Source organism: Lissotriton helveticus, chromosome 12, assembly GCF_964261635.1.
Source record: "Lissotriton helveticus chromosome 12, aLisHel1.1, whole genome shotgun sequence".
Classification (NCBI taxonomy): domain Eukaryota; kingdom Metazoa; phylum Chordata; class Amphibia; order Caudata; family Salamandridae; genus Lissotriton; species Lissotriton helveticus.
The window spans coordinates 498241398-498258344 of NC_136073.1; positions in this window are offsets into that span (position 1 = coordinate 498241398).

The following is a 16947-nucleotide window of genomic DNA, read 5'->3' on the forward strand; positions in this document are numbered from 1 at the left end:
GCCAGCACTTGGAAAGACTGAAGCAGTGCCATATGTTAGTAGGTATGTTGCTGTACTACTCACTCCCTGTCCCACAATGCAGCACTGCAAGTGTAGTTGCTACACTGAGTTGCATGAACATTTTTACGTTTGCCCCTTAGAGCCTCATTTGGAGTGTGACCAATGTGGGACTTTAACGACAAATATGCCCTGCTTGTGAAACTTGCTCTGTTGGATGATGTACTAGGTTTACCCTAGGAGAACCTCTAATGATAACCTTTGACTAACACGTCCTCAACCAAAGAGGCATAAGCCTGAGAAAGTCTAAATGCATGTCCTGTTTTAGGCAGTCATTCCAATATACATTTTTCCTGTTCAAAAAGAAAATAAGTGCCCCCTCCCCCCCCCCCCCCCCCCCACCGATGCGGAGCAATATCACACAGTGCATAGGCCATTTTTTGTTTTTCAGTAAAAGAACTCCTGCTTTACAAAAAATAATTGCAAAGTGTGTGCATCAAACATGGCACCAGTTTGCTGAAATTACTGTGCATTCAGGGAAGCCAAGTCTGCTCTGCTGAAAGCCGAGGAAACCATGTCTGGCAAAGATATTGGAGTATGGTGAGCAGTCTTCCACCAGATTAGATGTGGCAATACCTGCCAAACTGCAAATCAGCCCCTTAATAAATACAGAAATATTGTTACAGAGGTAGGAAAACTGCATACCGTAGGAGAGAGAATAGCAGCAGAACAACATAAACAAATGCATTAAGTACAGAAAAAGAAAAGGGACAGAAAATTAGGAAACAACAACAGCAATTTGAACGAATGCACACATGAATGTGAGAAGCACAGGAAGAGAGGTCTTGTGAGTAATGCCCTACTTTCTACACTTTACTCCGCTGTTTGGAGAACCACTGCAACTGCCATCTTTACACCCTATATCCAGAGTTGCCTGCCTCACCACACTCATCTCCACCAAGCCTCTGACCCTAGTAATCAGAGGGGCAATGTTTTAAGAGCCACAGTATGAGTGCACCTTTAGTGGGCTCCTCAGACCATGCCGATTATCCTCCATAATCCTACCACTATGGGGGATACTGGCCGACCACGCTCATCAGCACAGCTGCTTAAAATCCTTCGACTTCACATCTGTGCCTTTGGGGCCTGGATGCTTCCCAATGCACCACTAAACAAAGGCGGTGCATCAGCCCTGCCAAGGCCTACCTCACAGAAAATCCTAGAACTATTGGAAGCAGGGAGGCAGCATGACACACAGCCTAGAACACGGGAGTCAGGATCCATATTAGGGACAGATCAGATCCGTTATGGAGTCCATTATCATAAAATTGTTGTAGAATTTGATTAGAATAAATTTGATTATCAAGTATGCCCTAATTTTACACAAATTGTCCTAAGTGGTCTTAATCATAACCTCTATGTTAACACACCCTCCAAGGCAAATACCAGGTCTGGAAAATATTCAGCACCACTTTAATTGTGTAGAAGACATTGAAAACTACACTATAAAGATTTGTGTTTCTTATCACACAGCAACTCAGCCAGAACACCTCCTGTAGAGGGAAAGTCTCTCATTACTCTTGCCTTTGGCTACTCTTCTGTGGTATGTGATCCATTCTCTGAGAAAAGCCCTGACAGTCAGAATCTCAATACAAATAATGGTTTCCATATTCCTTTTTTACAGGTTGCCCTTCATCTATGAACCTTGTGCCATTATGAAGCCGCCTTCTTTTTTCCTTCTTCTCACCCTTCATTGATTTTCTTTCGGACATTAAAATCTCAGCTGGTCAGTTCCTGCTATCCTTATCTCCTGACATCTGCTTGGGCTGCTAAGTGTGTCCAATATGTCATTCAAAATCATTTATCAATATGTATCCACCAATTGCATGCTTATCTCACAAGGTATATGTAAGAAAGGACAAATTTTCATGATTTTTGTTTGTGGCCCTACTTTTTTGTCAAGTTCGGTTTTGCTTACTTTACAACTCTGTGTGCTATGCTACTTCTAAACATACATGCTCTTCCTTCTAAAACAAGTACTGTTAATTGGTTTTGTCAGGGGTCACACAGCGTTATGCCTAATTTGCAGTTTGCCCCTCGGTTCTGAACTAAACCATGCCCTTCCCATGGAGTTCCCTGGGCGTTACATTGTTTGACCAAAGCGGATCCTGGTTCCCACCCCTGGGTGCTTTTTATGCTTGGGTACTGCTTGGCCTTTGTGTCACTGCACTTATGACGTACATAATTGAACCTTGTACTATGTTAGCAAGGGATACACCCCAATGCCTTTATACTTGTGCAGGCATTTCTGTATTGACCTTTGTGTATGATAAAATGGACTGTATGCTTTTTATATTTGTGCAGGCATTTGTGTATGAGCCTTTATGCTTGATAAAAAGGGCCACACGCCCAGACGATAGCCCATGAACTGTTTTGAGGCTCCAAAGCACATGCTAGACCCGGCTTTAAGTTTAGCAAGGCCTCGTACGCCCTCGGTGAGTCACGTGACTCTGGGGCCATGTTGGGTGATGGAGAGTATAAAATGATAGCCAAACGGACCTTATCTCAGTGACACTCTTACCCTGTAGCAGAGTGGATGCACTCTCTGAACTAAAAAAACACTACTTGCTCAATTATCTTGATGATCTTTTTTCTAAAGGGTTTATCTGGCACTCCACATCTACCATGTGGTCTCCGATGTTTGTTTACCGGAGAAAATAGGAAATTCCACCCCTGTGTTGATTAGAGGTCCATCAATAGGACAACCCTCAAGAACCGTTACTCCTTACTATTGATCCCCATTTTGCTGAACCTAATTCATTAGTCCGCCATTTACACCGAAGTAGACCGATGGAGGGCCTACCATTTGATCAAGGTGATGGACGACGATGAGTGGAAAACATCCTTCTGGCCACATTTGGACTGTTTGAGTACATTTTTCCAACGGCTCCACCAGCATCAATTCTTCACTATAATTAAAAAATGCTGGTTCCACGTCAATATGAAAGAATTTCTAGAGTATGCTATCTATCCAACAGGCACTAGCATGGATCTATTCAAGGTGAAAGCTGTTCTGAATTGGACGCCCCCAAAGTCAGTCAAGGGAGTCCAAATTACATTTTTGGGGACTTTGCCTGCTTTTAACCACTGGTTAATTCCTCATTTTTCGCTCAATGTAGCTCGTATTACACAATTGCTTAAGAATGGGGGTACTTTTTCTTGAAACAATGAGGCAGATACTGCGTTCAAACAGTTATAAAAGAACGGCACTGCAGCCCCCATTTACACAATCAGACCAGTCTCAAGCCTTGTTTGTTGAGGCTGATACCACATAAGTGGCTCTAGGTGGTGTGCTGTCACAGAGGGACCAAGACTCGGTCATTTCTACCAGGTGGCTCATTTCTCCAAGAAACGTTTGCCCACTGAGCAAGATTACACTGTGGCCAAGGAGGCGCTCTCGGCCATTAAGTTAGCTTTTCAAGAATGGTAGCCCAACTTTGTGGGGGTCAGACACACATCACTATATACACTGACCACAGAAACCTACAGTTTTTTCAGGCAAGTAAGGCCCTAGCCCCTAGTCAACTACATTGGCACTTATTCTTTAATGATTTCGATTTTTGGATTATGTACCATCTAGGGGCATCTCAGCTTAAGGCAGACACTCGTGACTGCTTACAATTTGTGTACATAGAGGAGGAAATCGAGCCCCCACAGATTTTCCTTCCACAGGAAAAAATTAAAACCTATGCACCTTCTAAGTGCTCTAAGATGGGCTCAGGATGGAGAACATTGATTTAAAGCTACCTGAAGTGGAATGCAGTGACAAAAGTATTACTATATCATGACAAGTTATTTATTTCCATTAAAGAGTTAAGAAATACCCTTTTGCACTGGAGCCATGACACCTCTCTGGCAGGGAATCCGGGAGAAAAGAAACATATTGACTTATGCAAGAGGTGGTTCTGGTGGCCAACCTTAACTGGGGATGTCAGAAACTACGTCCAGGTTTGCCCTTCTTGTATTCATTCCAAGATGCAACATAGCTCGCCTTCAGACGTGCTTTGACCGCTGTTCATTCCCCCCTCATACTGGCATACTCTTAGTGTGGATTTTGTAACAGGTAAACCTTTTTCCAATGGATATTTAATTGTATGGATGATCGTCGATTATATGATCAAAATGGCGCATTTTGGGCCACTCAAAAAGATACCCCTAGCCAGGGACTTAGTGGACCTCTTTATCCAACACGTTGTACACCTTCATGTCATGTGTAGTATCTTGATTTCTGATCTGGTCATTAGTTTGTTTCAAGGTTCTGCGTAGTTTCTGCTCATTCCTTGGAATCAATGTGCTTTATCATTCTCTTATCACCCCCAGACGGATAGGCAAATGGAACAATCAAACCAGTCCATGGAGCAGATTTTATGATCTTTACAGTCTATATGGTCCACGGAATGGGATAAAGTGCTCCCTCTTACTGAATTTGTTTAAGCCAACAGTGCACACATGGCTACTGAGATGTTCTCCTTTTTCTGCCTTACTGGTTATCTCCAACACACAATATAAGAGACCAGAGGTATTTCACTTCGATCTTACTCCTAAAATAAATATAACACACAAAAGAGATTAAAGAGGTGTGGCCACGATGTCAATATCTTATCTGGAATCCAAATTATGCTTCAGCACAGGTCTAGGCGGTGTACCCAATTGCAGGGGTGGAGCAATTTTCTTTTATGTATGTTAATTTTGGTTTACCATAGTCTACTTAAGGATGTGTTATCAAAATGTTTCATGAACTATCTTAGGGTTAGTCACTCTAAAACTAGTTCAATTTATTCCAGGTTCCCCTAACAGGATTATAAGAAAGAATGTTAATGGCCCTGCAGTATTATCACCCTACTATCTCTCAACCAAATATATAGTCAACATGCTTCAGCCAAGACTGTACTGGGAACTCAAAGCAGCCTTGGCAAACTTGTCAGACCCGTCAAACCTACCACCTCCCCCACCCCCCGGGAGGAGAGGGTATAAAAGAGTAAAGCTCTGCTGGTTTTGTTGTTGGGGGCAAATATTGCAGCACCACTGTAAAACCAGCCCCCTTTTCTATAAAACAGACTCCCACCCTGCCAGGTTCCTGGGGAAACATCAGATGCCCACAAGGCCAGTCCTGCCCTGTTTATGTTTTAGTCCAGCATCTCTCGCCACTTAGGGGTAGGTGGGCCTTCGTCCAGACTAAGAGATCCCTGTTGTCACTGTTACAGTCAGTGTCATTTTATCAGTGAGCATTCTAAAGTGATTACCAAATTAAATTAACCGTACAGTGATATTACTTAACTATTTCTGGCATTGAGATTTATTCTTCAAATACTTTAAAGCTAGTTCTTGCCCAAGGGTAGAAGTGCAAATGTTTTCTCTCTAGTCACACATTCATTAAGTTAACAACTCTGCCTGGGGTACCACTTCCGACCCTCTGACGGTTAACATCCCAGTATTCTCCCTGTGAAACAAACCATTAGACAGTTATAGCGCCATCAGTAAGAGAGCATTACTTAAGGCTAAATGCCATTCAACAACAAGCACAATACCACATTCGATTCTAGCAAGGGCGTATGAAAAAATAAGCAGATAAGCATTGAAAACCTGCACCACTGTACCAAATCAATCAATCAGTACATTTGTAGAGTGCACAGCTTACCCGTGAGGGTCTCAAGGCTCTGGGGGGTGGGGGTACTGCTACTGCTTGAACAGCCAGGTCTTTAGGAGTCTCCTGAAGGCCAGCAGGTACTGGGTCTGTCGTAGGCAGATTGTGAGGGTGTTCCAGGTTTTTGCGGCAAGGTGAGAGAACGATCTGCTGCTGGCAGTTGCTCGACTAATTCTGGGGACTGTGGCGAGGGTGAGGTCAGCGGAGTGAAGTTGGCGGTTCGGTGTGTAGAAGGTGAGTTATTCGTTGAGATCCGCTGGTCCAGTGTTGTGGAGAGCATTGTGAGCAGGGTTGAGGCGTTTGAAGGTGATCCTCTTGTTGACAGGAAGCCAGTGGGTAAACAGCGTTTACAACGCAACTTTTACCACACACTACCTTTACCACGCAACTTTTACAATGCAAGTCGTTACAACGACTTGCGCTGGGGGGCGCTGTAGGATAGGGAATAGTTTAATCTACTATCCAAAACCTTCCCTACTATCCACGGGGACTGGAGTTGGAATAGTAAATTAAACAATTCACTATCCAGCGCCCCCCAACGCAATTCGTTGTAACGACTTGCGTTGTAAAAGTTGCGTGGTAAAGGCATGCGTTGTAAAAGCATGCGTAGTAACGACATACATCCAGCCAGTGTAGGTCTCTCAGGTGGGCTGTGATGTGGCTGTGGATGTCGAGGATGAGGCGTGCCGAGGCGTTCTGTATGCATTGCAGTAGATTCTGGAGTTTGGCTGATGTTCCTGCGTAGAGAGCGTTGCAGTAGTCCAGTCTGCTGCTGGCCTTCATTCCTTCGTGGTGGTACGATTTGGCGGTGGTGGTGGCCTTGGTGACGGAGAGGATCAGCTGGGTGTCATCGGCGTATGAGACTATGTTGAGGTGGTACGATCTGACAATGTCGGGGAGCGGTGCCATGTAGATGTTAAAGAGTGTCGGGCTGAGGGACGATTCTTGGGATAGCCGCAGATGATCTTGGTGTCTTTAGAGCAGAATGGGGAGAGGCGGACACTGGGTTCTGCCGGTGAGGAAGGAGGTGGTCCAGTTCAGTGCTTTGTCGCGGATCCCTGTGTTGTGAAGGCATGTGCGGAGGGTGTGGTGGCGGACAGTGTCGAAGGCGGTCGAGAGAGCCAGGAGGATGAGGGCCGTGGTTTCTCCGTTGTCGATCATGGTTCTGATGTTGCCGGTTGCAGCGATGAAGGCTGTTTCGGTGCTGTGGTTTCTGCAGAATCCAGATTAGGGCGGGTCCAGGATGTTGTTCTTTTCGAGGAAGGAGGTCAGTTGCCTGTTGACGATCTTCTTGATGACCGTCGCCAGGAACGGAGGGAGGGATATGGGCCGGAAGTTCTTGATATCCTTGGGGTCAGCTTTGGGTTTTATGAGTAGGGCGTTGATCTCAGCGTGCTTCCAGCTCCCGGCTAGGAGGCGGTCTCGAAGGAGCTGTTGATGATCTTGCGGAGATGGGGTGCGATAGTGGAGCTTGCTTTGTTGAAGATGTGGTGAGGGCAGGGATCAAAGGGTGAACCCGAGTGGATGGTGTTCATGATTTTGAAAGTGTCTTCATCATTGAAGTGGGTCCAGGAGAGGAGGGGTTCGATGTTGATGTGGCTGGGGGACGGTGAGTCTGAGGTGTCTGTGTCAAGTTACGTGGAAACATTCCCTTTTGCAGAGGTCCTCAGTCTGGTAACACTTACGGTTACCCTACCAGAAGAGTACTGAATATACCCAGTCTCCATTTTCTCTATTGTGCCCCTGATCTAAAGTCACTCCCCACCTCATCCTTGGTTTAAATTGAGGAAAATTGGGAATTCAAGGCTGCCAAGGTGCTGGATTATAAAGGGATCTGGAGGGTACTAAATTACCTGATTGCATGGAAATACAATGGTCCTGAAGACCACTTCTGGGAACCAGCTGCCTCTGTACATGACCCTTGCCTTGGCTGGCATTTCCATCTCCGCTGCCCTTCCAAACCACATCCCATGAGGCACCCTATTGGGGGAGGGAGGACGAACAGTGGTAACACAGTTCTCTGCCTATTTTGCCTCTTGCTCTGTGGTTTCGTAATGAACCATGCCCTTCCCAGGGAGCTCCCTGGGTCTTACATTGCTTGAACTCTGACATTGGAACTTGCCGAACGATCCTGGTTCCCACTACTGGGTGCATTGTATGCCTGGGCACTGCTGCACCTAAATATCACTGTGCTTATGAAGTGCATTATTCAACCAAGTAATATGTAAACGAGGACCATGCCCCTATGCCTTTATACATGTGCAGGCATTTCTGTATTGACCTTCGTGCATGGTAAAAAAGGACTGTGTGCTTTTATAATTGTGCAAGCATTTGTGTATGATCCTTCATGCTTGGCAAAAAGGGTCTTGTACCCAACATATGGCCCATGGACAGTTTTGAGGCTACAAAGCACCTGAGAGTCCCGCACTGTGTTTAGCATGACCTCACACTCACTCCAAATCACGAGACCTGGCAGCCAGGTTGGGTGGTGGTGGGTATAAAACTATACCCTAGCCACTGCCCATTGCTTGGCTTTGCTGATCCTGATCGGAGCAGACCTCCTTTCACATGAATACCTGAATTCAGTCTCCTGATCCTCGCCTGTATTTACGCCTTCCTGCTTCTCTCCACAGCAGCTCTCCTCATTGCATTTTGGATTCTGCATCTTCTTCCTGCATAGAAAAGGAACAAAAAGCACCATAATTAATATGTATGTACTTTGATTTTTCCCGATCGACTGCACCTTCAGGTCAAGTGAACAGGGCGAGTTTGTCCTTGTAATAATAGTAATTGCTCAGGCCTGCAGCTCTTTCTTTTTCTTGATACCTCCATGCTCTTCTACAGAGACTAGATGAGAACCAACCAAGAGACTTGGAATATGTGAGAAGTGTGACTTGAACAGCTCTTGGCACATGAGCTATTGGAACAATTGGTAGGCATTGGCGTTACGTTTCTGAGTGTTTTAAGGTGATTCTATGAACAGTCTAAGACTTGTATGTACCTGTTGGTGGTCAAAGAGGCTACTTGGGATGCTAAAATTGCTATCTCTTTGCTAGGGTTAGCTAATCCTAAGAGTCCAATCTTTGATGCATCTCCAGAAACGACATATTACAGCATCAGAGGGTCCCTCATTTGATCAGCAGAAATAGAAGGCTTGAGGCTGTAGGTTTTCCTTTATCTCTCTCCCCATATCCCCTCTTCCCTTGTGGAACACCTGGCGGGACTCCCTGACCCAGCGGTGGGAGTACTGAGGTTTTTTTTGGAAGGTATAGGGGCGTGACATAGCCCCTGCACAATATTTGGCATTCAGGTTAGTGGCTGCAACACAGTTCACCTAATAGACTTAAGTCATCATCTTCATCAGTTTACATTCGATCACAAACATCTTAGAAAGTGCATCTCAAAACATAGATGCAAACTTTAAAGTAGTTTCAAATAGCAAAATTGTCTTCCTAAAAACATAAGCGCAAAAGTATCAATAAACAAAAGGGTACAGCATTCTATTAAAATATAAAATCCCATATATACATGAAATGCATATAAAAAGAAGTTCATTTCATTTGTAATAAAACATAAATCAATAAAAACAATGAGCTGGATGTATTACACAGAACAATTTCAGCATTTAATCCACAGGGCCATCACATATTTAGGTAAGCCAAATACCACAACACTTTTTTTTACCTGTGCTGAGGTATTCTGAGCACTTTCAAATAGTAACTAGGACCAATGAGCCTACACAGGTGGATAATCCACATAGACCTCAAATTCTCATAATGAGGGCAAAAGAATAGTAGGTGGACCAGTGATTTGGGACCTCCTTTACATGCAGGACACTTATTTTCAAAGGGGACATAGCTACGCCATTTGATACAGAACACTTTTGTGGGAAGTGTCTTATTCCTAAATGGGAGAAACAATTTCCCCGCGAGTAGTGGGAAAATATCGTCAATGGTGTCTTCAAAATGGGGATAGTGTTTAAAATCTATAAACTGTCAAGTAAGGAAACCCAGGTCATCGGTGTTTTAACATGTGAGGATATAAGCAGTGCATTGCAGGACCGTAAGTTAGTCAGCTCAGCTAACTTTAGCCACTGAATTTCTATGGTTTTGTATGAGTGAAATGTGAGCCTAATTATAACGTCCCCGTAACCTCCGTTTTTTTTCATTGGATTTTTTATGATTTTTGTATTTTATTTCCTAACTATAACATCTGTTGCCTTTGTATATTTTCCATGAATTACTACATTAAAAAAAATGTATTCCCTAACTGTAACTTGTAAGCGTTGAGAGTGAATGATTGACTGTATTAGTGTCTTAGTGGATGTGTTATTGAGTATGTGAGTGTTTGAGTTTGTGTATTAGTAGTTGTTTTTTATGGCTGTATAAGCCTCACACTGGGTGTGTTACTTGGTGTCTAAGTGGGTCTGTGAATGCATACGTTAAAATCAGAGTAGGTCTGTGTTAGCTTCTTTGCCTAGTTAAGGAAGTATGTTGGTATGCAACTACATTTATTTGTTACTCTATATTGTCTAAATATGTACCTATCGGTGGGCATTGACGGTTTTCAAGCTGTGCTAATGAGTATATGTGTGTGGGTCTGTACGTGCAGAACTGCTCCTAGGAGGCATTGATACATAGGATTTATTTTTATATCTGAATGAATACTTAGGAGGTATTATAAGTGAGTGTCAGGGTGTATTAGTGGTTCTATCCTATTGCTGATAGGTATGTGAGTTGCAATCTGAGTGGAATTATAACTGGGCATAGGGGCAAGTAATTCAAGTTGTCACGGACTGAAATTTTAAACCGTACGTGTATGTTTTTACGCAGATAGGTAACTGCTTATGCCTTCGCATAGGCCTACCGTAGCACAAGTTATATGCAAAGAAGAGGAGTTTAAAGCATAGTAACCAGTGCATAAACTCCATTTGGCCTACTATTAAACTGCACATACTGATTCTACAGAAGCAGCTCTGAGACATGGATGAAGCTGTAGTTCTCTTTATGGGTGATTTGTTAGTGTCTCAGTAGATATCTAAATGAGTCTCAGTTCCTATTTGAGAATTTCTTTGCACATTTAAGGAAGTATATGCCTGATTAATATGGCAGTTGGACTTTTGTACGACCGCCATCATATCAGGGATGGGACCGCCCAACTTGCTGTCGGCGGTCCCACTCTAGGTATTACAATGCGACTGCCTTCAAGGCGGTCGCAATGTCTATGTTTTGTATTTCGGCGGGTGCAGCAGTCTGCAGCACATGACGCAGTACAGAAAATACACATCAGACATATCCCTGCACTACATGGGTGGCAACTGGCAACATGCAGTGCCAGCCACATGGTGCAGGGAGTTGTAGTAGACCCAAAGCTGAGGCCCAGGGGAAAAGAGGTGTCGTAAATAAATTATTTACGCTATCATAATTTCTATAAATAAATAAATATCAAAAGGGTCAAGCATAAATGGGGAGCAGAGTCCGTGGTATTAGAGTCAATGGGCTTTATTGCATTAACTCGAGTTAAGGGAGAGCTCCTTTCACCAAGCAGGTTCAGGAGAGTTCTGAGCTTTATTCACAGAGTACAATATTTATACATTCTTTGCATACATAGGGAGGAGCCCTCCAAGCAGAAGGAAAGAAAAAGATATGAGCATGTAGGCGTTCACTGTAATGAGTCATAGGTGGGTGGGTGCATAGAGGGGGCAGCAAGGTCAGCTAAAACTCGCCCTGCCTGTTTGCGTAACTTTATCAGACTTCCCCATGAGGGCTGTTTCCTTTCTGTTGGCCAGGGAGGGCCCTGGGTGTCAGAGTGACTAGCATGTCTGGTCTTATCTCTAGCTCGGGGCAGCATGCAGATTGCTCTCATCTGTAGAAGTGTTGCTGCTTCATACTAGCAGTTGGTTTGGCCCTTCTGTCCACCCCTTGTGTAACTGGCTTGGAGGTTTCCCTTGACATGGGCCCCACTTATCTCTGAGAGCCGACAGCAAAACTGGGCCTTATCTCTGCAGAGGGGCTTCTGCTCGCCTCCTGCTCGGGCCGGAATGCAGCTTTATCAGGTCGACCCTTGTTTGACACTGTTAAGACACCCCGGGCTGGGCCTTTTCTCCGTGACTGCTCAAAAAAATATCTAATGTGCTGCAGAGAAATGTAACGTGTGCCTTTTTCAGGGTCTGGCATGGAGGGGCCTGGTGACAGAGAAATAAGGCCTCTGAATGTGAAGTAATGCAGGGGTTTTTATTCAACATGGCAGATGGTGAGATGGTAGCGCTTGGGGGCACAAATACATATAAATATGTAATTTTCTTCATTCCCTCCTTGTCCCCAAGCGCACCCCTCTAATACACCTCTATTTTCATCAGGCCGTTAATGTGTTCTTGCATCATGATCTTTTCATTTTTTCTGCTCTGCACATGTGGACGGGGAATGCAGGCAGTGGCGCACAGACCGCAGATGGCCGGGCCGCATTGGATGCAGAGGCAACAACTAAAGATGATAAACAGTATTGATCCTACTACAGTCAACACTTTCCATCCCCATGTTGCTACTAATCCCCACAACCAGCTGCTTAAGGACCATTCTCCTTTATCCATGTCTAGCTGACTTGACATCTTGTGCAGCTTGGCAATGGCTTGGTATACCGTAGGTGCGTTATTTGGAATAAACACACAACAACTCGTGGAGATCAATCTGCATACACCACCACGGTCAGCCAGAACGATGTCTAAAACAATACGATTTTGTAGGGTCATGAGTCTATCCGCGACCACCTCGGCTGTGAGATTAGAGAGGGCACCTGCTGTTGCATCTATCGTGTTTTGCACCACTCGTGTGAGGTGGCGGATGTTCCTGCTGTTTACCATGGGACCCCAAAATGGAATGACTCCGGCAAAGAAGTCTCCCGCCTCCTGCCCTGCTGTATCTTCTGTATCTATGACCCCCCTTCGCCGTCTGTTATAGACAGTCAGAGGCTCAATTTCATGATAGTCCGCAGGGGCAGTGTAGGTGTGGGGAAGGAGAAAAGCAATGTAACAAGTGCCGGACCAGCCCTGTGGGAGCCATGTATAACCTTTATCCCCACATATGAAGTAGGTGCCCTGTGCGGCTATAAGCCGTGTATTGTTTGTTCCATTCAAATTAGCTGTGTGATTGCAGATGCTATCACCCATACGTATCTTTCCTTTACTTTGGACACAAAAAGGGGCTTTTGTTGATGCCACAAAAACAGGTGAAACTGATCTTTTTCTCCTGTCCATATACTGATAATATAACTTATTAGATCTGTTACCGTGGTCAGCATAGGCTTCCTGCTCTAGTGGGGTACCACATGCCCTGTTCTTTTCACCTCGCCAACATAAAATGTATAGGTGATATCTGAGCTGAGACTGCTCTTTTGTATCCGTATTGGCCATATAGGAAGCTTTGTTTGTTTCCCACCAACCGGTACAAGAGCCTTCATAAGAAAAAGGGAGAGTGATGAAAGGCATGCCTTTGGCAACTGTATGGGGAAGAAGACCGCACACCCAGCAGTTGGATGTGTTTATGGCCAGTTGATGCTGTTGTAAAAGGGTGATGAAAGTATTGTTCTTAAATTCATTTCTTCTGTTCTCTAAGTGTACTGGGAGCTCAACATGTGAGAGTACTATGGTGGCGTTCTGTGAGACAGCAGGTGGATAGAGAACATGTAAGAACCAGCCAATACTTATTACCACTATGCTCATAAAAAGTACAATATTCAGAGACACTATACATCTGCTGTGTAATAGCTTGCAGTATTTCTTTCTCATATTAGTCCTTTTTTCTTTACTGTTCACTAGTTTATTCAAGTCAGACATCATGTTCAACCGCTTCACCACCGGGTGGACTTAGACAATCAAACGTCGACTGACCTTCTAGATCTCAGTTTGGAAGTGTACTCTTGCTGGGGAGTCTTTTCCAAAAAGGGGGGCTCAAAGTCTGTACTGTCTTTGTTTTTAGCAAATGTTCCAGTAGTCCCAAAGTATTTTTTACAGTGACTGGCATGCAGCCACCCCTTTCTTCCCTCGACTTTGATGGCCGTCCTCGTCGTCAGCAGGACTAATTTTGGTGCCTTCCACCTGGGGTCCAGAGGGCTCGTCCGGTCGAAATTTCTTATCAGCACCCAGTCCCCTGGGGCTATGGCATGGTCCTCGACCTGGGTGTTGTCAGGGAAGGCAGCGGCAACCTGCGAACGGCAAGAGAGTAGTGCAGACATCAAGGAAGCCAGGTAATCTGTGAGCATAGTACTGTCAACATCAGTTATTCTTTTAGGTATTGGTGTACCCCACATATTCAGTGGTCTTCCAAAGACCACCTCATATGGGGATAGGCCGGTTCTAGAATGAGCTACCATGCGCATGTAAAAGAGGGCAACCGGTAAGGCTACCATCCAATCCACGCCCTTTTCTGCACAGACTTTAGCTAATTTTGTTTTGAGGGTCTGGTTATGTCTCTCTACTAGACCTGCTGCTTGGGGATGCCTTACACAATGGAACTTCCAGGTATATCCCAACAGAAGGGACACCTGTTTCATGAGCTCAGAGGAGAAGGGCTGGCCATTGTCTGAGTAAATGACATGTGGCAACCCGTATCTCGGGAAGAACTCCCTCACTAACTGTTTGGCTGTTGTAACTGCAGTATAATCTGGGACTGGGTAAGCTTCTGTCCATCTGGTTAGGGCACACACCACTACCAGGACGTACTTGTGACCTCTACATCTGTCCATTTGAATATAATCCATTTGGAGAACCTCAAAAGGGTGATCAGGGGGATGAAATCCACCCTGTTCCACTGAGATGCCTTTTCCAGGGTTAAATTGGCAACAAATCATGCAAGTTCTCACTTTCTGCTTTGCTGCCGCTCGCAAGTGTTTGTTAAACCAGATATTCTGCAGGCCATCCAACATTCCCTTCTCTCCCAAGTGTGCCGGGCTATGTGCTGTCTCTATTATCACCTGTACCATAGAGTCTGGGAGGAACCATGTCTTTTTGTTTTTAGTCATCCAACCCTGGTCAGTCTGGACCCCTCCTTGTTCAGTCCATTTCTTTATTTCATCTGGAGTGGCATGGGTCTGTATATCTTGTACATCTTTGGAGGGATCCCTGACTGTCATAGTCCTTGTCAGTGGTAATACCTGTGAGTTTGTTATGTCAATTGGAGTCTGAGCTGTCTGTTTAGCAGTTCGGTCTGCCAGGTCATTACCTTGGGAAATGACATCTGTGGCCTTGGTGTGTGCTTTGCATTTCAGGATCGCTATGGCTGTAGGTAGGTGTATTGCTTCTAACAAGGCCTGTATGAGAGGGCCATGCTGTATCTTGGCCCCGTGTGAGGTCAGAAAACCTCTCTCCCTCCATAGTACCCCAAAGTCATGAACTACCCCAAACGCATATTGTGAATCAGTGTAGATGGTAACCCTTAACTGTTTTGCTCGTTTACAGGCTTGCGTCAAAGCAATGAGCTCTGCTGCTTGTGCTGACAGGATATCTATTCTTTGTGTCTCTATGATCTCATGGTCAGTAGTTACGGCGTATGCTGCCACTAATTCTCCTGCCCCTGTTCCCATGCATGATCCATCTACATAAAACGTTATGTCAGGGTCTGGGAGTGCAACATCTGTCAAGTCTTGTCTTGGCTTTGTCACTACATTTATTACTTCCACACAGTCATGGGGTGTGGTGTCATCTGTGCTTGAGGGTAAAAGAGTGGCAGGGTTGAGTATGTTACATCTTCTAATCTCTATGTGGGGTTGAAATAGTGTCAGCTTGTATCCTGTCAATCTTGCTACAGTCAGGTGTTGTGTCTGTGTCCTATTCAGGAGAACTTCCACTGCTAGTGGTACTTGTACTGTCAGGGAGTGTCCCAGCACTATCGAGTCACTTTGTCTTATGGCCAAAGCTGTGGCCGCAACAGATTTCAAGCATGCTGGCAGAGCCTGTGCTACAGGGTCCAGTGTACTAGAAAAATAAGCACATGGCTTGTGTTTCCCTGCTTGGTCTTGTGTGAGGACAGATAGTGCTGTTCCATCCCGCTCTGTCACGAACAGGGTGAAGTGTTTCTTGTAATCAGGAGTGGCTAAAACTGGCGCTTGACATAATGCCCGTTTTAGTTCCTCAAATGCTAAGGTGTGCTCTGATGTCCAAGGAAGGACGTTAGAGTGTAGTGTAGTTCCTATTATCCCAATAGGCTCTGCGCATTGGAATAATACCTTCAATAGTATAGGCCTAGACCAGACGTTAACTAGGTCTTCTATTGTCGATATTAGACTTAAAGTTTTGGGTTTGCCAGCTAGCTCAGAGTTCACTAGAAACTTTCTCGAATAGGCAAGGAGGAGTTGAACCTCCCTGGATAGACAAGAAGGGATTTAGTTTCTGACAACTATAGAACATGACAACTTTGCTCTCCCCTAATCAAGAGTGTATCTCTAGAGTCGTGTGAAAACAAAAGACAACTTATTTTACTCAGTCAGTACGTGCATTCTTAGTCTCACCAGATTGTAGAGAAAAGGAAGAGACGGGCGTGTTCAATAAAAGATGTTATTTATTGATCAGTCTCTTTTCTCATACAAGAGAAATGGATCGATATTATCGCAATACTTATGGTTAAGTAAAGTGCATACAATAAAAGCAGAAGTATAAAATAATACTGTAAAAACATTTATATGGTTTCTAAGCCATAAGGTGGTTTAAAATGGATAAAATGGATACATACACATATACATTTGACTAATCGTACTCAACTGGTGTTTCTAACTACGCCTACCCCGGTGTACCTGACCTAAGCCTAATACGTGGGCGGGAATAGAAAGTAGCAGTTTAAGTTAAGTTTGTTTTGCCAAGTGACTGACTCAAGAATTCTCTGCAAGGGGTTATTCAGTTCCGTACCTTGAATCTAGGATGAATGAGGGATGGTATCTCTCGTCTCTGGTCTCGATATTCCAGGCTGCCTGCGAGGGCTACCCGGAAGCGCCGGAGCTGGATTTCTCGGCAGGAGAAAGCAGCGTCTCGTTCTCAGCGCGTCAGGAAGGCGGGGCTGCGCCAGCGGGGTCTGCTCTGCTCTGGGCTTCGGCAAGTCTGGCTGCTCCGATCTCGTCACCACCGCGTGTGTTTGCTTAAGGCAATACCGGTAATATTTATACCTGTAAGGTGCCGAGATTGACGTAAGGATGGACATAGATACGTCAATAAGGATGTCATACGACTTGGTCGTTAGCACATTCTTTTGCTGAAGTTCTCG